This window comes from Dioscorea cayenensis, unplaced genomic scaffold (assembly GCF_009730915.1).
Source record: "Dioscorea cayenensis subsp. rotundata cultivar TDr96_F1 unplaced genomic scaffold, TDr96_F1_v2_PseudoChromosome.rev07_lg8_w22 25.fasta BLBR01000086.1, whole genome shotgun sequence".
Taxonomy (NCBI): Eukaryota; Viridiplantae; Streptophyta; class Magnoliopsida; order Dioscoreales; family Dioscoreaceae; genus Dioscorea; species Dioscorea cayenensis.
In genome coordinates, this window is record NW_024086477.1 from 1,820 (window position 1) to 21,993 (window position 20,174).

At 42.9% G+C, this 20,174-nt stretch overlaps 2 non-coding genes across 2 annotated transcripts; one reads left to right on the plus strand and one right to left on the minus strand.

Annotated features, from left to right (window-relative positions):
- Positions 1-4,893: 4,893 nt before the first annotated feature.
- On the minus strand, positions 4,894-5,000 carry LOC120253455. Its single transcript, XR_005534274.1, has one exon. It is a non-coding gene; the product is annotated as a small nucleolar RNA R71 (small nucleolar RNA).
- A 9,121-nt stretch (positions 5,001-14,121) lies between these two features.
- Positions 14,122-14,228, plus strand: LOC120253456. Its single transcript, XR_005534275.1, has one exon. It is a non-coding gene; the product is annotated as a small nucleolar RNA R71 (small nucleolar RNA).
- Positions 14,229-20,174: the final 5,946 nt, after the last annotated feature.

Genomic DNA, 20,174 nt, shown 5'->3' on the forward strand with positions numbered 1-20,174 from the left:
ATTCCTTCTTGGTGATCCCTCACAACTGCTACCTGCCCGACATAGTCGCACTTCGAGGTCGGCCCTAGCAAAAGGTGAACTGAGCCTAATAACTCTAGTAACAGACTAGACGTCATAAGTACATTGTGATCATGATACCTCAGGTCTAAGGTCCACTCATATGATCATAACCAACAATCCCAATCATTGACTGTCAAAGAGTAAAACCCATGTGATTGGATTATTGCGAGTCATGTTCTAATACACCAATTCCCAAGGATGCATTTATGGCATATACTCCCACTATTCCATAGTGTTCAACTAGCACTCTTTGTCAAAGGATATGTCATACAAATCCTTATGAACCTTTAATGCCCAATTAAAGGTTCTCCGATTTGCGAACTATTTAAGTGTATAAGTACCAAACCCTTCTAGTGCTCTCTTCTTTATTCCACAAAGAGTAGAAGTTTTAACTTAATACACATGGACTATGATATTCAAAACTAATTATAATGCCATCACAAGATTTATATGAACATCAAAATAAATGCCTACTAAATAAGAATGTATAATTCAAATGAAATGCCCTAATACAAGTATCCTCGTTGGCATTCGAGGGCATAATCCTAACAATATCCCACTTGTACTCAATGCCAACCACTATGGCATCTTACACCCATCTTCTTAATTAGGATGTCGATTTAACACGCCTTGTGATAGTGGCATGATGAGTAGGTCAGCTAAGTTATCTATTGAGGCTATTTTCTACATGGCTATGATACCTCTTCTAACGATCTCTCAAATGATGTGGTACCGCAAATCGATATGTTTGGATATACTTTGAGACCTTCGTTCCTTTGCCTGTGCTACAGCTCTATTATTGTCACAATAAAGTGATAATAAGAGCTTCCACATTTGGAACCACCAGACATTCTATCAAGAACTTCTTAATCCAAACAACCTTTGATGCACCCACATATTCAGTCTTGCTGGTGGAATCTGCAGTAGTAACTTACAAGTATTTCATCTCACTGCTTTACCATTAAGAATGAATATAATTAAACCCTAAAGTGGATCTTCGGTCATCAACATGAGACTGAAAGTCTGAATGTATGTAACCATCCACACTTAACTCTCCATTGCTATAGATTAGAAGCATACCTTTAGTCCTAAAATACTTCAACATACACTTCTTAGCTATCCAAAGCTCCTTTCATGAGAAGCGCATGACCCCTATAAAGAAATATGTAACTATGCATAGAATGAATCATGTCCAACAAGGTTCGATTCGTATGCTTAGCCATCCCCATTCAATTGAGGAGTCATCTGGTGGTGCTAATTGTGAAACTATCCCATGTTCCTTTAAGAACAAGTCAATCTTGGTATTCATATACTCACTACCACGATCTCGATCGTAGTGTCTTTATATGATAACCAACTTGATTTTTCCACTAAAAGCCATATACTTTCTAAACATGTCAAGTATGTTTTGACTTGTTCTTCATAACCATACCTTGAATGGTCATCGATGAAAAGTCATGAAATAATAGAATCCACCATGAGCTATCTCACTGATCGGCCCACAAACATCGGTGTGCACTAAATCTAAAACTTGTGGTGCCCTCTTAAGAGGTCCAATGAAAGGAGATTTGGTCATCTTGCCAAAAAGACAAGACTCATCTGTCGGATAAGGATTCAATCCCAATGGACCTACAAGGCCATTTTTTTCTCCAACTCATGAATCATTTGTCCTCCCAAAGATGACCCTAATCTCAAATGCCATACAAGTTTTTTGATTTATCTCATGCCTACCATCCCTTTTAATGATAGCATTCAGAACATATTTATTCTGGACATTCAGATAATACAATCAATTAACTAAAGAGGCATTGCCAACTAATTTATTTCCAAAATAAATATCACAATTAGTTTGACCAAATTTAAAGACATATCCTTTTTCTCGACTAAAAAGCAGAATAGAAATAATGTTCTTTATCCTGTTTGGTAATACTTAACAATCCTCTAAAACTAAAACATGTCCAGAATATAAAAGAATAGAAGTAGATCCTATGTGAGTTGCTACGACACACTGTCCGCTTCCCACGTTGATCATCACCTTTCATTCACCCAGCTTCCATCTTGTTTCCAGATTCTGATCCATAATACAAATGTGAGCACTAGCTCCTGAATCAAGAATCCAAGAAGTAGAAAATATAGAAATTGAATAATTTGCTTTGAAAACAAATTATTCCATACCTGTAGCGCCTTCAGCTCTGAGCTGTGGACAATACTGCTTCCAATGACCGGCCTCGCCACAATGGAAACACTTGCCCGCTTGCTTGGAGCTCTCACTCGCATAAACCACAAGAGCCACACCTTTATTCTTACCCACTCCTCCCACTACCTTGGGAGCCAGGGCATTCTGCTTCTTGGCCATCTTTTTCTTCTTGGGCTTTGAGGGCCTAGAAGTAGAGATAGTCAAAGCAACAATACCCTTCCTTTTAATCTTCATTTGAGATTGAGTACTTACTAGCTTGTTAAGAAGACCAGCCAGTGTGCACTCAATCTCATTCATGTTAAAATTAACAATAAATTGAGAGAAGGAGTCAGGAAGAGACTGCAAGATGAGATCAACCTGAAGGTTGTAGTCCATGGAAAAGTCAAGAGCTTCCAACCTCTCAATCATAGAGATCATCTTGAGGACATGCTCTCCAACTTCTCCACCCTCACTCATCTTTGCCTTAAAAAGCTCTCTAGATATTTCATACCGAGCAGTCCGACTATGCTCTTCATAGAGCTCCTGCAAGTGCAAAAGTACCGATCTCACATCACTCATCTTTTCATGAGAGCTTTGCAGATCAATGTTCATAGAGGCTAACATATAGCTCCTCACTCGCAAGTCATCGTCGAGCCATTTTCGATAAATATCTTATTCTTCCTTCCATGCCTCGGGTGGAGGTTCGGTAGGAATATCGGCCTCAAGAATGTATCTTATTCGCTCTAAATTGAGGATTATCCTCAAATTCCTGAGCTAATCTACATAATTGGGCCTGGTAAGGATATTTTTCTCAAGCAAAATATTAAGTGGGTTATTAGTCATATCGAGAAATAAACTGCAAGAAAATAAAAACCAGATTATTTGTTCACGTATATTATACCCAGGTTATATTTAGGTCTTTAAATAAAACTTGGCTCCCACTACATTTTTCGCAAATCTACACTCCCACTATAGAAATCAGAAATCCTCATTTGTAGGACCTCGTAGTGAGTGATTGTGTTCTTTATTAAATCCAGTGGGGCTCAACCCATACAGTATAATTTCACCACTAGAGTCAATAAAGTGGCATCCGATGCCAACCTAGTCCATAGGCAGTCCAATCAATTTTGGCCCATAGTTTACCAAGCCTCATTCCATACAATTTAATTGGCTCGTAAACTATCTGAGTCAAGCCCACCAACTTCTGTCAATCTAACAATTGAATTCCACCCCCTCAACCCATACAGTATAATTGGGGAGGAATTTGTTTCAACTGACGGCATTCAATGCACTAAAGGTTCTTAAAATTATAAGCGAATACAAGACCCCCTCATAAAGGGAAGATATCATGCACCCTCATAACTCTAATCACCCAAAGCTTCGTGGAGAGCCAGGACATCCTATGTCCTTCAACTTAGTGTTATTTTTTTTTTGGGAGAATTGTTTACAAGTTATTAATTGGGTCTCACATTTCATTAATCATGCATGTATAAATAAAACATACATTCACATTCAAACCATCACATCCATACTATCATGAACATCTATGATTCACCCTATTTTATTCGAGTGCGAGGTTGAGAGGTTATCTAATCTCTCCTCCGGGACATGTATAGAGTTAGGCATAGTTGACCTTAGATTTGGGACTATGTATTTAAGGATTTTCACGACTCACCATTGCATTGATTAGGAAGCATAATAGAAGGTTCTTGCACTTGAAACGATTGTCCTAGGTGGAGCATTATCCGAGTACCCCATTTTTATCGATTGCCTTACCTCCTCCTTTACTCGTGCTCTCTTACTTGTTGCTTTTACGTTTGAGAATTGAATCATTGTCACACTTATCACTACTGATCTTTCACATAGCTGAGAAGAGGATTAAGTGTTTTTATTCCCTACTCCCAGTGGATTCGATAGCCGCTCATCCATGATTATTACTTCGACAAACCCGTGCACTTGCAGGATATACGCAAGGGGTTTTGTCAAATTTTTGGCGCCGTTGCCGGGGGAGTAGGCGTTTAGAGATACTTTGCACTTTGTTTTCTTAGCTATTTCACCACACATTCTATTTCATATCTTCTTATTCTATCATCGTTCTGATTTCTTCTTGTTTCTTTTTGGTGCAGCTCCAGGTTATGACCCGAGGGAATCCCTCAATATTAATTGAAAGAGATCCCGAGCTTGAACGTACACTTAGAAGAAAAGGGAAAGAGCCTGTGCAAGAATAGTCTAATTTAGCTGATTTGTTAGTGGAAGAATCTGAAAATATGGCAGAACAGAATGAGCAACAACAAATATTATCCGATTATTCCAGACCATCAGTGTTGGGGACATAGTCGAGTATTGTGCATCCCCCGTTTATAGCTTAGAACTTCGAACTGAAGCCGGCATTCATCCACATGTTGCAGCAATCCGCACAATTCAATGGTTTGGCCGATGAAGATCCAAACAGTTATATAGAGAGCTTTCTTGAGGTGTGTGATATGCTAAAGATAAACGGGGTGACGGATGATGTAATCATGTTGCGAGCCTTCCTATTTTCCCTAAAGGGGAGAGGGAAGCAGTGGCTACACTCATTACCTAGAGCATCAATTACCACATGGGCGGAGATGGTAGAAGCTTTTTTGGCCCGTTATTTCCCTCCAGGAAAATCAGCAAAGCTTAGGAATGAGATCTCATCCTTTGTTCAGTTGGAATTGGAGTCTCTATTCGAAACATGGGAAAGGTTCAAGGAGCTCCTGAGAAAGTGCCCGCAACACGGATTCCCGGAGTGGATGATTATTCAGACCTTTTATAATGGTTTGAACCCGAGTATAAGGCAACTATTGGATGCGGCAGCAGGAGTTACCTTAGGTAGCAAGACGCCCGATGAGGCCCGTCAGTTAATTGAAGAAATGGGGTTAAACAGCTACCAATGGAATGCTAGGGAGAAAAAAATAGCGGCCGGTCTCCATGAAAAAAGTGCATCTGCCCATGTGGACCTCTCTTGATGAGGCGCACGGGCTTGCTTAATTTCTGCACGCCCGTGCGATTGCGCAGAAATCCAAGAGGTGCGAGTCTTCCTATAAAAAATCCTTGCATGCTCTCTTCTTTTTCATCTTCAACCACCTGAAAACCATTTCTGATCATATTACCGACCTCTCATCGTTGTTTTGGAGGATTTTTCTTCGCATATCGTGCCAATTTTCAGAGTTTTTGCATCTATTTCATGAGTAACCTTTTTATTCTCTTTTTTTCGCCAACTCTTGTTTTTCACAGATTAAATATCTGTATGTGCGAATTTTCATTTTTACAATGCATGGTGCATGTTTAGAAAGCATCTAAACGGGGTTTTAAGTTAAATTCTTGAGAATTGTTGTGCACCTGTGCGGATTTTTCACGCTCTACAGATAAATACGGGCGTGGGTAATTTCCACAAGCTCGTGTGGACTTCTGCAGTATACTGCTTTTGAGCTTCTTTGATCATTTTCCTCTTTTTGTACTACAGGTATGGCACCTCACGTGAAGAAGAACGAAGTAAAGTGTCTCAGAGTCACCCCACCCGAGCCAATACAGATGGAATTCTCAAAGCCCGAGCATCAAGCTCGATTTGAGAGACTTTCAGCACTTGGTTTTGGTCAGACTTGTTTTGTGGATTTGCAAGCGCTGAGAAATATTCAGCGGTGTGACGAGTTAGCTGATGAGATTGATAATATGTTAGCAGTAGGAAGCTGGAGGAGGTTACTGACGGTTCGTGAGCCGGCTTACAGCGCATTGACGCTCGAGGTTTTAGTGTCTTTTGAGTTGAGGTATGGGAGAATTGACACTATGGATGCTATAAAGTTTCGAGCATTCGGACATCCATTTTCCATGAGTATAACTAAGTTTTCGATTCGGATGGGCCTGTATGACGTTGTATATACCAGTACAGAGGAGTATGAACGTTTACCTGTGGATTTTCCAGTATCAGTGACTCCAAACTATGTGTATAGGGTCCTATGTGGACATGGGCAGATTGAACTGGGAATGTCGAAGGCCACCAGCCTATCCCAGTTGAGCTACAGGTATTTGCACGCGGTCCTCAGTAGGTCTGTGTGACAAGGTCCCCTTGCGTATATCCCGCAAGTGCACAGGTTTGTCGAAGTAATAATCCCAAGTGAGCGGGGTCGAATCCCCAGGGAGTAGGGAGTAAAGACACTTAATTCAATTCTTAGCTATGTGGAGTATCAACAATGATAAGTGTGATAATGATTCAATTCTCAACAATTAAAAGCAACAAGTAAGAGAGCAAAAGTAAGGAGGAGGCAAGACAATCGATAAAGATGGGGTACTGGAATGATGCTTCACCTAGGATAATCGCTTCAAGTGCAAGAACTCTCTATTATGCTTCCTAATCAATGCAATGGTGAGTCATAGAAATCCTTACATATATAGTCCCAAATCTAAGGTCAACTATGCCTAACTCTATTCATGTCCCGAAGGAGAGATTAAATAACCTCTCAACCTCGCACTCGAATAACATTGCAATGAGCTCTAGGGATTCCAAGTGATAAATCGCTTCCGAATTATAGACCTAACCCTTTGGTCCAGGCGGAAGGTCCCTAGCCACAATTAAGCCCTACATACTAAGATCCCCTCAACGCTTCACTCCATTGCACGCGCAACTAGGCCCCAGCGGAGGATCATCCCTTAGACCATTCACTCTATTATGGCCGTAAAGAACTGAAGGAACGGAGGTAGAATCTATCACGTCAGAGGGGAAAGGGGACGCTCCTATACCTCTCGACTCACCCGCTCAACCCTCTCCAACCTAGCTTTGTCTAACGCTCGTGGTGTGTCACTCACTCACAAGGTTACCAACAAGAACTCTAAACCCGAGTGTCACTCTAGGGGAAACGTTTATACAATCAAGCATTCAAGATTGGAACTCACAATAAACATCAATTTATTGAAAGCATAATAAAGAAGTTCAAAGAAACGAATACATCCTAGGGTTCACAATCACCCAAGTACCCACTAGGTGTTTAGCTCTCCATGGAGCTAAGTACAATCAAAGAAATCGAATGTAAAAGCAATGGATCCATAAAGAAACCCCCTCGATGGTCATGTCGATGGTCTTGCGGAGAGTCCTCTGCTCGTCGTCCAAGGATTCCCTCGTCCGGTATAGGATACGCCTCGATGGAAGCTCCCCTACCAACCTTCTTCCTCAGGAATAACGATGTCGGAGCCGTCGAACCTCTCTAAAACCTTGGCCAATACCCCTCAAAACCCTAGCCGAAGCCCTCTCTCAAGTTGGGGAAAAGATGGAGAAAAGAATACCAAAATCGGTGTTGAATCGTCTTTAAATAGGGCTGGAATCGGGCAACTCCACCGGCGTGGACGCTACACGTGCCCGTGCGGAATTTCCACACGGGCGTGGATAATTTCAACATGCCCGTGTGGGTTCTCTGTTTCTCTGATTTCTCAGCCGGCTGTGAACAGTGCTGCTACAGTACTTGCTATATAGTTGCTATATTTCTCTGCTACAGTCTTCGACCTAAATAACTTCCCAATTCCATACTTTCATCGGGATAACGCAAACGGGCACACGTTCACATTGTGAATCACTTGCTTCTTCAATGATATATATGTTGGTGGAGCTCTTGTTCTTATATGCATAAGACGGAATGCTCGAGTGTGACTGCCTTTGTGCCCCTCCAAATGGATGTGCTCACTCAAATGCGAGGTGGTTGGCAAACACTCTAGCATCTCACACCTGTCCTATGTCTTCGGGTTTGAACCTTAGCAAGATCTTCTCCAAAATAGGTGCATTATGATCCACATTGGCCTATTTCCTTCATACTCAGCCTCACAACCATACCTGCATAAAAGTGACATAAAAACACACATATTAATGTAAAAACCTGAGAAAAGTAATGCTCAACATAAGGAATGAACACTTCGCATTCATATCGCACAAGCAATTATCAAACTCTCCCACACTTAAGCTTTTGCTTGTCCTCAAGCAAACATTAAAAACATTCTGTGCATCAATGAAGAAAATATTGAAAGTGCTTGGCCTTAGGTTCACCGAGGTATACAAAGAAAGTATTCTACAAGTAAGGAAAATGTCAACACTAAATACGAAAAATTCAATGCTCTAGCTAAAAACTTGAATCAAAAAGGACAACAAACCCGAATTCTGTGTAAGTGTGTGAACTCACTCAAAACAACCCAAGTTGTACTCCTCAAAGTTCTAAGTACAAGGGACTTATTTATCTACAAAAGTAATAAAAATTTTAAAAGATGGTAGTAGCTTCACACATCCTCTAAGGTAGCCCTTTCCAAAGCGGCCACTAAGGTGGCTTTCACACTTTCGAGGTGGTAGCTCTTTCTACCCGAGTGGTAGCTTTCACTCATCTTATGAGATAGCTCTTTCTCTCATTAGGGCATAACTAGTATCCGACTTGTGAGAGTAGCTTCATACTTCATAGGTGGTAGCTCTTTCCACCCAACAAATACAAATAAACAATAAAACTATTTTGTTCCTTCTTTTCATTTTTTTTCACAATATTAGCAAAAGAAGTAAACCTAACTAGTCCTTTTAACATCGAACATGAGTTTCCTATAGAGTTCAAAGAGTGAGTAGTGCACTAAGTGTAAATCGGGCAAAAATTCCTAAAAATTCAAGCAAGAACTAGAGCATGAAAACATTCAATGTTAACAATTCTCCTAGACTTAAGAATACAATCATTGCAACTAAAGGTGAACCGCCATTGGCTATGTGAGCATATATCAATTAAGAACAATAGAAAAGATGTGCGCATTATGAAACTCCCCCACACTTAAGTTGTACATTGTCCTCAATGTACTCATGCAAGCTTACTCAAAATATATCATTCAAAAAATAGATGTGGGAGAAGCAATCAAAACAATACTCCCCTGACTCCTAGTGTTGTGTTTGATGAAGCTAATTCGTTGGGAGTAGTGTTTCAACGGGTTGTGAAGCTCACACGGCCAAGTGCCGAAGCACCATGGCCGTGCCCATGACTATGTCCCAATTCCCTAGATGACAAGACCATCTGCACGCATACACGAGGGGGTTCAGTGAAGCTCAAGAAAAACAAAAATAACTCAAGTGTATAAAAGATGAAGCAATGAATGCAACTCGATAAATGCAACATAACATAAACTCAGAAGGAAAAAATCATTTCTGAGTGAACAAGTATAAAAATAAGAAAATAAAATAAAGTAAAATGCATGAAAGTTAAAGAAAGGTCAAGTGTCGGAGTCGCTCTCGGGCTCCGCTGCTGCTGCTGAAGTGGAAGCATATAGTGGGTCCTACGGTGCTGGGGTCGAGAATGGAGGTGCTGGAGGAACTAAGGGGCTGAAGAGTCCTCGGCTGCAGGACAAATGATGAGGCAACATCTCGCTCTAGGATCTGCTGTAATATGTCGAAACATGCCATGAACTCTGTATACTAAGTGGCCTGCGTAGCCCTAATCTCGACAACCTCGGCTCGGACCACTCCTATAGCATTCTCGAGCCTCTCAAAGAGATCATTGGCTCAAGATGGTGAAAACATACGCACTGGGGTGGTTCCTCGGCCGCAGGAGGTGCCTCGGTCTCCATCGATGCTGGCTGAGGCTCGGGGGTGGGCTGAGATGCTCCGGCTTCATCACCTTCATCCTCAGCTATCTCTGGGGCTAGTAGGACTAAAGCAAAAACCCCTCTCCGGACCCTGCGGACCATGCCCATCAACCGCATTGTCTCTAGACCCAGGGAAGCGGGTACACTCGTCTTCTCGGCCCCACGAATCCAATCTAAGAGACCAATGCCCACCACTAATCTCGTAATGTAAGGTCCCGAGAAGATCACTCCCAGTCTAGCATACTGTCGCTAATGTCTGATGTAATCAGCCAAGATATGCCCTAAGTGGATCGGTACGCGCTCTATCATCGAGTACAAGTACAGCAGCTCCTGACGGCTCAAGACACCAGTACTGTCACCATGACCATTCACCGACCTACTCATGATGGCGTTCAAATATCTGTAGGCAGGTCGGGAAAGGCACGTGGCCTTGGACACCCCCGGCTCGTACTGACCTTGACCACATAGCACTCTGTAAGCTCTCTGCGGGGTCAAGGTTCCAGGATAATCAGTAGGTAACTGTGCATACTCCTCTGTAGCTGTGAATGCCTCCTCGTATAAGCCAAGCAGTACGGAAAACTGCGTAATGCTCAAGCTATGGTGGCATCCAAATACTCTGAACTGAATGGTACCCAAACTGTCAAAGCTCACATACGCTCTATCAAACTCGAACGAGGAGAGCACCTCCAGTGTAAACTCTCGGATGGCTGGCTCTCTAATAGTCAGCAACTGCCACCAACCGCCTTCTGAAACTAGATCCTAGATCTCATCGGCGAACTCATCACCCTGCTAAAGCTCCCATAGTATAGTAGCATCCAGAAATCGAGTCTGTCCAAAACGGAGTCTCGACAATCGCTCATAATGGACCTGATGTTCGGGAATCGCAAATTGCATTCCCTCGGGCTCAGAGGATGACTCACGTGACCTCTTATCAGCTTGCTTCTTTGACCTAGGTGCCATGATTTGCAAAATTTAAACAAAATTGGTCAAATAAGTTGACAAAACAATACTGCAGAAATCCAGACGGTTGTGTGGAATTTCCGCACGCCCGTGTGGATTCACGGGGCATGAAAACCGCACGGCCAGGCATCAACAATCCAAAAATACAACTCAATAAAATCTCTAACTTCGTTCTAAACATAAATCATTGTTCCAATTGAAGAAACGAAGCATTATTAACTAGATTAATCGATAGTAATCATGAATTGATGAAGAAGATGATAAAAAGGGATTTACCGACGAAGAGAAGTGAGAAAATGAAGAGCCGGTCGGAAAACTTTGCTAAAATCCCACCAAACTGGCGCAATGGACTCGGAGAGTATCGTGAGAGTGTTTTCAAGTGAAAAGGAGTCGTGAAGAGGGAGAGAAATCATCCTCTTTGAAATAAAACTTGTGACTTTTGACGTTCTGTGCATCCACACGGGCGTGTGGAAATTCCCCACGCCCGTGTGCCTCACTTCAAAAGCTCCACAGGGGCGTACGCATGCCCCTGTGCGCTCTCGAAAAAACTCTCACTGACTTAGAACGATCTCCCACGGGCGTGCGGAAAATATCCACGCCCGTGTGCCAGACCCACATGGCCAGACGCACGCCCCTATGGCTTCCCTGAACAACCGAGAAAAATATCAAGTCTTACGCACGCCCGTGCGGAAATTCTCCCACGTGCGTGGACATTCACATGCCCAACTCACAGGGGCAGCCGCACGCCCCTGTGTTTTCTTGGGATGGAGGGAGCAACCTGCAGAGTTTCGCACGGGCATGCGGAAATTACCCACGCCCGTGCGTGGTTCACAAGGTCACCCACAAGGGCGAGTCCACGCCCCTGTGTGTTCTCGGGAAAATCTGCCCAACTCTGCAAGAATTCACATGCCCGTGCAGAAATTACCCACGGGCATGCGCCAGTCGCGTGGTCATCCACAGCGGTAGCCGCACGCCCCTGTGCCCTCTCTGGATGAGCTCACAGTACATATCCACGGCCGTACGGAAATTCCATACGCCCGTGTGTTTTCTCTGGATGACTTAGAAAAAACCTACAGGCTCTGCAGAAATATTCTGAACATGTTTACACACTCAAAGCCTATCCTATTATGCAAAATTTAACAGAAAAAACATGAAATAGAACTCAAACGACCAAACTTTGCCAATTCTCAACAAAACACACAATGAATTCTTTTAAAAACCCACAACAAAATCACAGCACAAGCACTCAAAAAGAATTAAAACACCAACACTTAACAATTTATTCATGTAACAAACTAAACAAAAAAGTAAGAAAACAGTAAACACTTGGGTTGCCTCCCAAGAAGCTCTTGTTTAACATCACTAAGCTTGACGTATCTTTCTTACGTCACGGGGGTTCATGAATGAAGGTTGCCCTCTTACCCATGGCTTGGAAGCATGATGAGCAAAGTCTCTTGAGGATATAGGGTGTACTCTCTGGCTTCGGACCACCTAGCAATGGTTCGTCCAACTTCCCTAACTCATTTACGTCTCCAACAGTCTTAGAGCGTTTTCGGTGGCGTCTTCGAGCCCTCTTCATTTTCCTGAGCACCTTCTTCAAGATCCCCGGTGTAAATGTTACTTCTTCTGTCGAACCAAGCATCATTACTTCTTCATTGCTCTACTCTTGGTCGAACAATCCTTCGTATGGATCCGGGTTGAACATTTCCTGCATATATTCATCAACAATTTCATCAGTAGTGTCCAGAAAGTATAGAGTATCATCAAAATCGAGAGAATGCCGCATGGCTTCAGCAAGGAGGTATGTGAGCTTATCATCTACAACTCTCAATGTGAGCTCCCCGCCATCCATGTCAATCAATGCTTTGGAAGTCCGCAAGAACGGTCTCCCAAGTATCAAGGGTACATCTGCATCCTCATCGACATCTAGCACTACAAATTCAACCAAAAAAATGTACTTGTCCACCTTGACAAGCACGTCTTCAATGATGCCTCTAGGATGTCGTACCGTTCGGTCCACCAATTGTAAAGTCATCCGAGTAGGCCTAGGCTCACCAAAGCCTAGCTTTCGGAAGAAAGTATATGGCATGACATTGATGCTCGCCCCTGAATCCGGCAATGCCATTTCCTCACCTAAGTTGTCGATGTTACACGGAATGATGAAGCTTCCCAGGTCTTTCTTCTTGTTCGGCATGTTCTTTTGCAACACCGCCGAGCATGAAGCATCAAGCACCACTGAAGCACTCTCCTCCAATTTCCTCTTCTTAGTCAATAGGTCTTTCAGGAACTTCATATACTTAGGCATTGGAGCCAATGCCTCAACTAAAAGGAATGTTGATGTGGAGTTGCTTGAATAAACTCAGGAACTACTAATACTATTCATCCCCTTGGTCATTCTTCAATCTAGAGGGATAAGGGATTCTTGGCTTGAAAGGTGGGGTTGCTACCTCTTTCTCTTTGTTTGCTCCCACCTCAACCTCTACAACCTCGGGTGCGTGTTCTTTCGGCTTCTCACTCGGAAGCATCCTTTCAACCTCACGACCACTTCTTAAAGTGATCGCCTTCACATGTTCTCTAGGGTTGGTTTCCGTGTTGCTTGGTAAACTTCCATGTGGCTTTTCGGAGAGAGACTTCGCAATTTGCCCCACTTGATTTTCAAGATTGTGCAAGGAGGCGGTGTGATTGCGAAGTGTAGCCTCGACTGATTCAAACCTTGTATTTGGCGATTGAACAAATCTAGCCAAGTGCTTTTCCAAATCTGTCGTTCGGGATTCCAAGCCTGAAATTCTATTTTCTGCTTGAGGGGCTTGTTGTTGTTGTTGTAAACCCGATGGCCCCATGGTCTTCTGTGGTCCTTGATTACTCCATGAAAAGTTGGGATGATTCTTCCAACCTAAATTGTAGGTGTTGCTATATGGATTCCCTTGAGGTCTCATTCCATTACCTACAATGTCAACGTTCTCAATTGAAGAAACATCACCAATAACGATTGGGCAATCAGAGGGAGCATGTCCTCCACCACAACCGGTGCAATTGGTCACAGCCGCAACTCTATTCGAAACTATAAGATCTACCTTCTTACTCAAACTCTCCACTTGGGCCGCCAATGAAGTTACCGCATCAATTTCATGGAGACCGGCCACCTTTCCTTCTCCCCAGCATTCCACTGGTAGCTATTTAACCCCATTTCCTCAATCAGTTGACGAGCCTCATCGGGGGCCTTGCTACCTAAGGTACCTCCTGCAGCGGCATTCAAGAGTTACCTTGTACTCGGGTTCAAACCATTGTAGAAGGTTTGAACAATCATCCACTCCGGGAATCCGTGTTGCGGACACTTTCACAGGAGTTCCTTGAACCTTTCCCATGTCTCAAATAAAGACTCCAATTCCAACTGCACAAAGGATGAGATGTCATTCCTAAGCTTTGCTGATTTTCCGGGAGGGAAATAACGGGCTAGAAAAGCTTCTACCATTTCCTCCCATGTAGTGATTTATGCTCTAGGTAATGAGTGTAGCCACTGCTTTGCTTTCCCCTTTAAGGAAAATGGGAAGGCTCTCAATTTGATGGCATCATCCGTCACACCATTTACCTTCAGCATGTCGCACATCTCGAGGAAGTTCTCTATGTGACTGTTTCGATCCTCATCGGCCAAACCTTTAACTCGAAGTTTTGAGCTGAAATTGGGGGACGCACAATACTCGATTGTGTCCACAACACTGAAGGGCTGGCATAATCGGATAGTGTTCGTTGTTGTTCATTTTGTTCTGCCATGTTTTTAGATCCTTCTACTTCCAAATCAGCTAGATTATGCTGTTATTGCACAGGTTCTTTCCCTTTTCTTCTAAGTGTACGTTCAAGCTCAGGGTCTCCTTCAATCAATATTGAAGGATTTCCTTGTGTAATAAGCTGGAGCTGCACCAAAAATAAAGAAAAATAAAATCAGAATGATGATAGAATAAGAAGATATGAATTAGATTGTGTGGTGAAATAGCTAAGAAAACAAAGTGCAAAGTATATCTAAACGCCTAGCTCCCTGGCAACGGAGCCAAAAACTTGACAAGGTCCCCTTGCGTATATTCCGCAAGTGCACGGGTTTGTGGAAGTAATAATCCCAGGTGAGCGGGGTAGAATCCACAGGGAGTAGGGAGTAAAGACACTTAATTCGATTCTTAGCTATGTGGAGTATCAACAATGATAAGTGTGATAATGATTCAATTCTCAACAATTAAAAGTAACAAGTAAGAGAGCAAAAGTAAGGAGGAGGCAAGGCAATCGATAAAGATGGGGTACTCGAATGATGCTTCACCTAGGATAATCGTTTCAAGTGCAAGAACTCTCTATTATGCTTCCTAATCAATGCAATGGTGAGTCATGGAAATCCTTACATACATAGTCCCAAATCTAAGGTCAACTATGCCTAACTCTATTCATGTCCCGAAGGAGACATTAAATAACCTCTCAACCTCGCACTCGAATAAAGTTGCAATGAGCTCTAGGGATTCCAAGTGATAAATCTCTTCCTAGATTTAGACCTAACCCTTTGGTCCAGGCGGAAGGTCCCTAGCCACAATTAAGCCTAGATACTAAGATCACCTCAATGCTTCACTCCATTGCACGCGCAACTAGGCCCCAGCGGAGGTTCATCCCTTAGACCATTCTCTCTATTATGGCCACAAAGAACTCAAGGAATGGAGGTAGAATCTATCACGTCAGGAGGGGAAAGGGGACGTTCCTGTACCTCTCGACTCACCCTCTCAATCCTCTCCAACCTAGCTTTGTCTAACGCTCGTGGTGTGTCACTCACTCCCAAGGTTACCAACAAGAACTCTCATCCCTAGTGTCACTCTAGGGGAAACATTCATACAATCAAGCATTCAAGGTTGGAACTCACAATAAACATTAATTTATTGAAAGCATAATAAAGAAGTTCAAAGAAACGAATACATCCTAGGGTTCACAATCACCCAAGTACCCAGTAGGGGTTTAGGTCTCCATGGAGCTAAGTACAATCAAAGAAATCGAATGTAAAAGCAATGAATCTATAAAGAAACCCCCTCGATGGTCATGTCGATGGTCTTTCGGAGAGTCCTCTACTCGTCGTCCAAGGATTCCCTCGTCCGGTATATGATAAGCCTCGACGGAAGCTCCCCTACCAACCTTCTTCCTCAGGAATGACAATGTCGGAGCCATAGAACCTCTCCAAAACCTTGGCCAATACCCCTCAAAACCCTAGCCGAAGCCCTCTCTCAAGTAGGGGAAAAGATGGAGAAAAGAATACCAAAATCGAGGCTGAATCGACTTTAAATAGGGCTGGAATCAGGCAACTCCATGGGCGTGGACCCTACACGCGCCCATGAGGAATTTCCACACGGGCGTGGATAATTTCCACACGTCCGTATGGGTTCTATGTTTCTCTAATTTCTCGGCCGGTTGTGAACAGTGCTGCTATAGTACTTGCTACATTGTTGCTACATTTCTCTGCTACAGTCTTTGACCTGAATAACTTCCAAATTCCATACTTTCATCGGGGTAACGCAAACGGGCACACGTTCACGTCGTGAATCACTTGCTTCTTCAATGATATATATGTTGGTGAAGCTCTTGTTCTTGTATGCATAAGATGGAATGCTCGAGTGTGACTGCCTTTGTGCCCCTCCAAATGGATGTGCTCACTCGAATGCGAGGAGGTTGGCACACACTCTTGCATCTCACACCTGTCCTATGTCTTCGTGTTTAAACCTTAGCAAGATCTCCTCCAAAATAGATGCATTATGATCCACATTGGCCTATTTGCTTCATACTCAGCCTCACGACCATACCTGCATAAAAGTGACATAAAAACACACATATTAATGTAAAAACCTGAGAAAAGTAATGCTCAACATAAGGAATGAACACTTCGCATTCATATCGCATAAGCACTTATCACTGTGTCAGGTCGTGGCGATAACACAACTGCTCTGACCAGGCAGGACTTATTCTCTTTATACTCCATGGCCCGCAATGTGACGATTCACTTGGGGTGCATAGTGGTGGATGTTCTGAGGTACCAGGGTCTATATTATTGCTTCAGCTACCCCAAAGACCGCTGGGAGCATAGGGGATACAGTGGAGGATTCCGGACAGGTTCCTAGATCCCGTGCAGCACAGGGGCCTCGAGCTTATGATCGTATTAAGAGGCTTGAGAGCGATGTGAGAGAGATTCGGACCGAGATATCAGAGCTCTGCGCGATACAGTCAGCTCAGTGTACAGATCTTATGGCCCATTTCGACTTCCTACGAGATCTATTGAGATCCAGACCCTCGGCATCTCCTGCACCCCCATCTCCTATAACAGCACCGGTGGATCCACCTTATGTTTCCCCACCACCAGCAGTAGCAGAGGAGCCGACACAGCGTGACACCAACATTTGACTTTATTTTTTTGCATTTTCTTTATTTTGCATTTTATTTTAGACTTGTTCACTCAGAAAGGATTCTCCTTCTAAGTTTATTTTCATTTTACAGTTCGAGTTGTATTCATTGTCTATCTTATATATATACTCGAATTATTTTGTTTTTATTGAGCTTCACTGAACCCCCTCATGTATGCGTGCAAATGGTATTGTCATCTTGGGAATTGAGACATTGTCATGGGCACGGCTAAGGTGCTTAGGCACTTGGCCGTGCGAGCTTCACAACCTGTTGGAACATTACTCCCAAGGTATTATCTTCACCAAATGCGACACTAGGAGTCAGGGGAGTATTGTTTCAATTGCTTCACCCACATTTGCACTTCATTAATATATATTTTGAGTGAGCTTGCATATGTACATTGAGGACAATGTACAACTTAAGTGTGGGGGGAGTTTCATAGTGCACACATCGTTTCTATTATTCTTGATTGATATACATGCTCACATAGCCAATGGTGGTTCACCTTAGTTGCATTGATTGTATTCTTGAGTTTAGGTGAATTTTTAACATTAAAATGTCTTCATGCTCTAGGTTTTACTTGAATTTCTAGGAATTTTTACCCAATTGACATTTGTTGCACTACTCACTCTTTAAACTCTTTTGGAAACTCATGTTCGATGTTAAAGGGACTAGTTATAGTTGTGTTTTGTGTAAAAATAAATAAATAAATAAATAAATAAATGAAAAGAAAGAACAAAGTAGTTTTATTATTTATTTGTGCTTATTGGGTGGAAAGAGCTACTGACAAGGTCCCCTTGCTTATATCCTGCAAGTGCACGGGTTTCTCAAAGTAATAATCCCGGATGAGCGGGGTCAAATCCACAGAAAGTAGGGAGTAAAGACACTTAATTCGATTCTTAGCTATGTGGAGTATCAACAATGATAAGTGTGGTAATGATTCAATTCTCAGAAATTAAAAGCAACAAGTAAGACAGCAAAAGTAAGAAGGAGGCAAGGCAATCGATAAAGATGGGGTACTTGGATGATGCTTCACCTAGTTTAATCGTTTCAAGTACAAGAATCCACTAATATACTTCCTAATCGATGCAATGGTGACTCGTGGAAATCCTTGCATACATAGTCCCAAATCTAAGGTCAACTATGCCTAACTCTATACATGTCCCGGAGGAGAAATTGAACAATCTCAACACCTCCTACTCGCATAGAGTTGCCATGAGCTCTAGGGATTCCAAGTGATAAATCTCTTCCTAGATTTAGACCTAACCCTTTGGTCCAGGCGGAAGGTCCCTAGCCACAATTAAGCCCTAGATACTAAGATTACCTCAACGCTTCACTCAATTGCACGCGTAACTAGGCCCCAGCGGAGGTTCATCCCTTAGACCATTCTCTCTATTATGGCCACAAAGAACTCAAGGAACGGAGGTAGAATCTATCACATCGGAGGGGAAAGGGGACGCTCCTGTACCTCTCGACTCAACCCTCTCAATCCTCTCCAACCTAGCTTTGCCTAACGCTCGTGGTGTGTCACTCACTCACAAGGTTACCAACAAGAACTCTCATCCCTAGTGTCACTCTAGGGGAAACATTCATACAATCAAGCATTCAAGGTTGGAACTCACAATAAACATTAATTTATTGAAAGCATAATAAAGAAGTTCAAAGAAACGAATACATCCTAGGGTTCACAATCACCCAAGTACCCAGTAGGGGTTTAGGTCTCCATGGAGCTAAGTACAATCAAAGAAATCGAATGTAAAAGCGATGAATCCATAAAGAAACCACCTCGATGGTCATGTCGATGCTCTTGTGGAAAGTCCTCTACTCGTCATCCAAGGATTCCTTTGTCCAGTATAGGATACGCCTCGATCGAAGCTTCCCTACCAACCTTCTTCCTAATGGAATCACGATGTCAGAGCCGTAGAACCTCTCCAAAACCTTGGCCAATACCGTTCAAAACCCTAGCCAAAGCCCTCTCACAAGTTGGGGAAAAGATGGAGAAAAGAATACCAAAATCGGGGCTGAATCAGCTTTAAATAGGGCTGGAATCGGGAGACTCCACGGGCGTGGACGATACACTCGCCCGTGCGTAATTTCCACACGGGCGTGGATAATTTCCACATGCCCGTGTGGATTCTCTATTTCTATGGTTTCTCGGCCAGCTGTGAACAGTGCTACTACAGTACTTGCTACATTGTTGCTACATTTCTCTGCTACAGTCTTCGACCTGAATAACTACCCAATTCCATACTTTCATCGGGGTAACGCAAACGGGCACACGTTCACATCGTGAATCACTTGCTTCTTCAATGATATATATGTTGGTGAAGCTCTTGTTCTTATATGCATAAGACGGAATGCTCGAGTGTGACTGCCTTTGTGCCCCTCCAAGTGGATGTGCTCACTCGAATGCGAGGAGGTTGGCAAACACTCTAGCATCTCACACCTGTCCTATGTCTTCGCGTTTGAACCTTAGCAAGATCTCCTCCAAAATAGGTGCATTATGATCCACATTGGCCTATTTCCTTTATACTCAGCCTCACAACGACATAAAAACACACATATTAATGTAAAAACCTGGGAAAAGTAATGCTCAACATAAGGAATGAACACTTCGCATTCATATCGCACAAGCACTTATCATCCACCTTGACAAGCACATCTTCGATGATACTCCTCGAATGTCTCACCATTCGATCCACCAATTACAAAGTCATCTGAGTGGGTCTAGGCTCGTCCAAGCCTAGCTTCAGAAAGAAGGTGTATGGAATGATGTTGATACTAGCCCCTGAGTCTGCCAATGCCATTTATTAAACCAAATTGCCAATATTACACGGAATGATGAAGCTTCCCCGGTATTTCTTCTTGTTTGGCATGTTCTTTTGCAACACCTCCTAGCAAGAAGCATCTAAGATCACTGAAGCACTCTCCTCTAACTTCCTCTTGTTAGTCAACA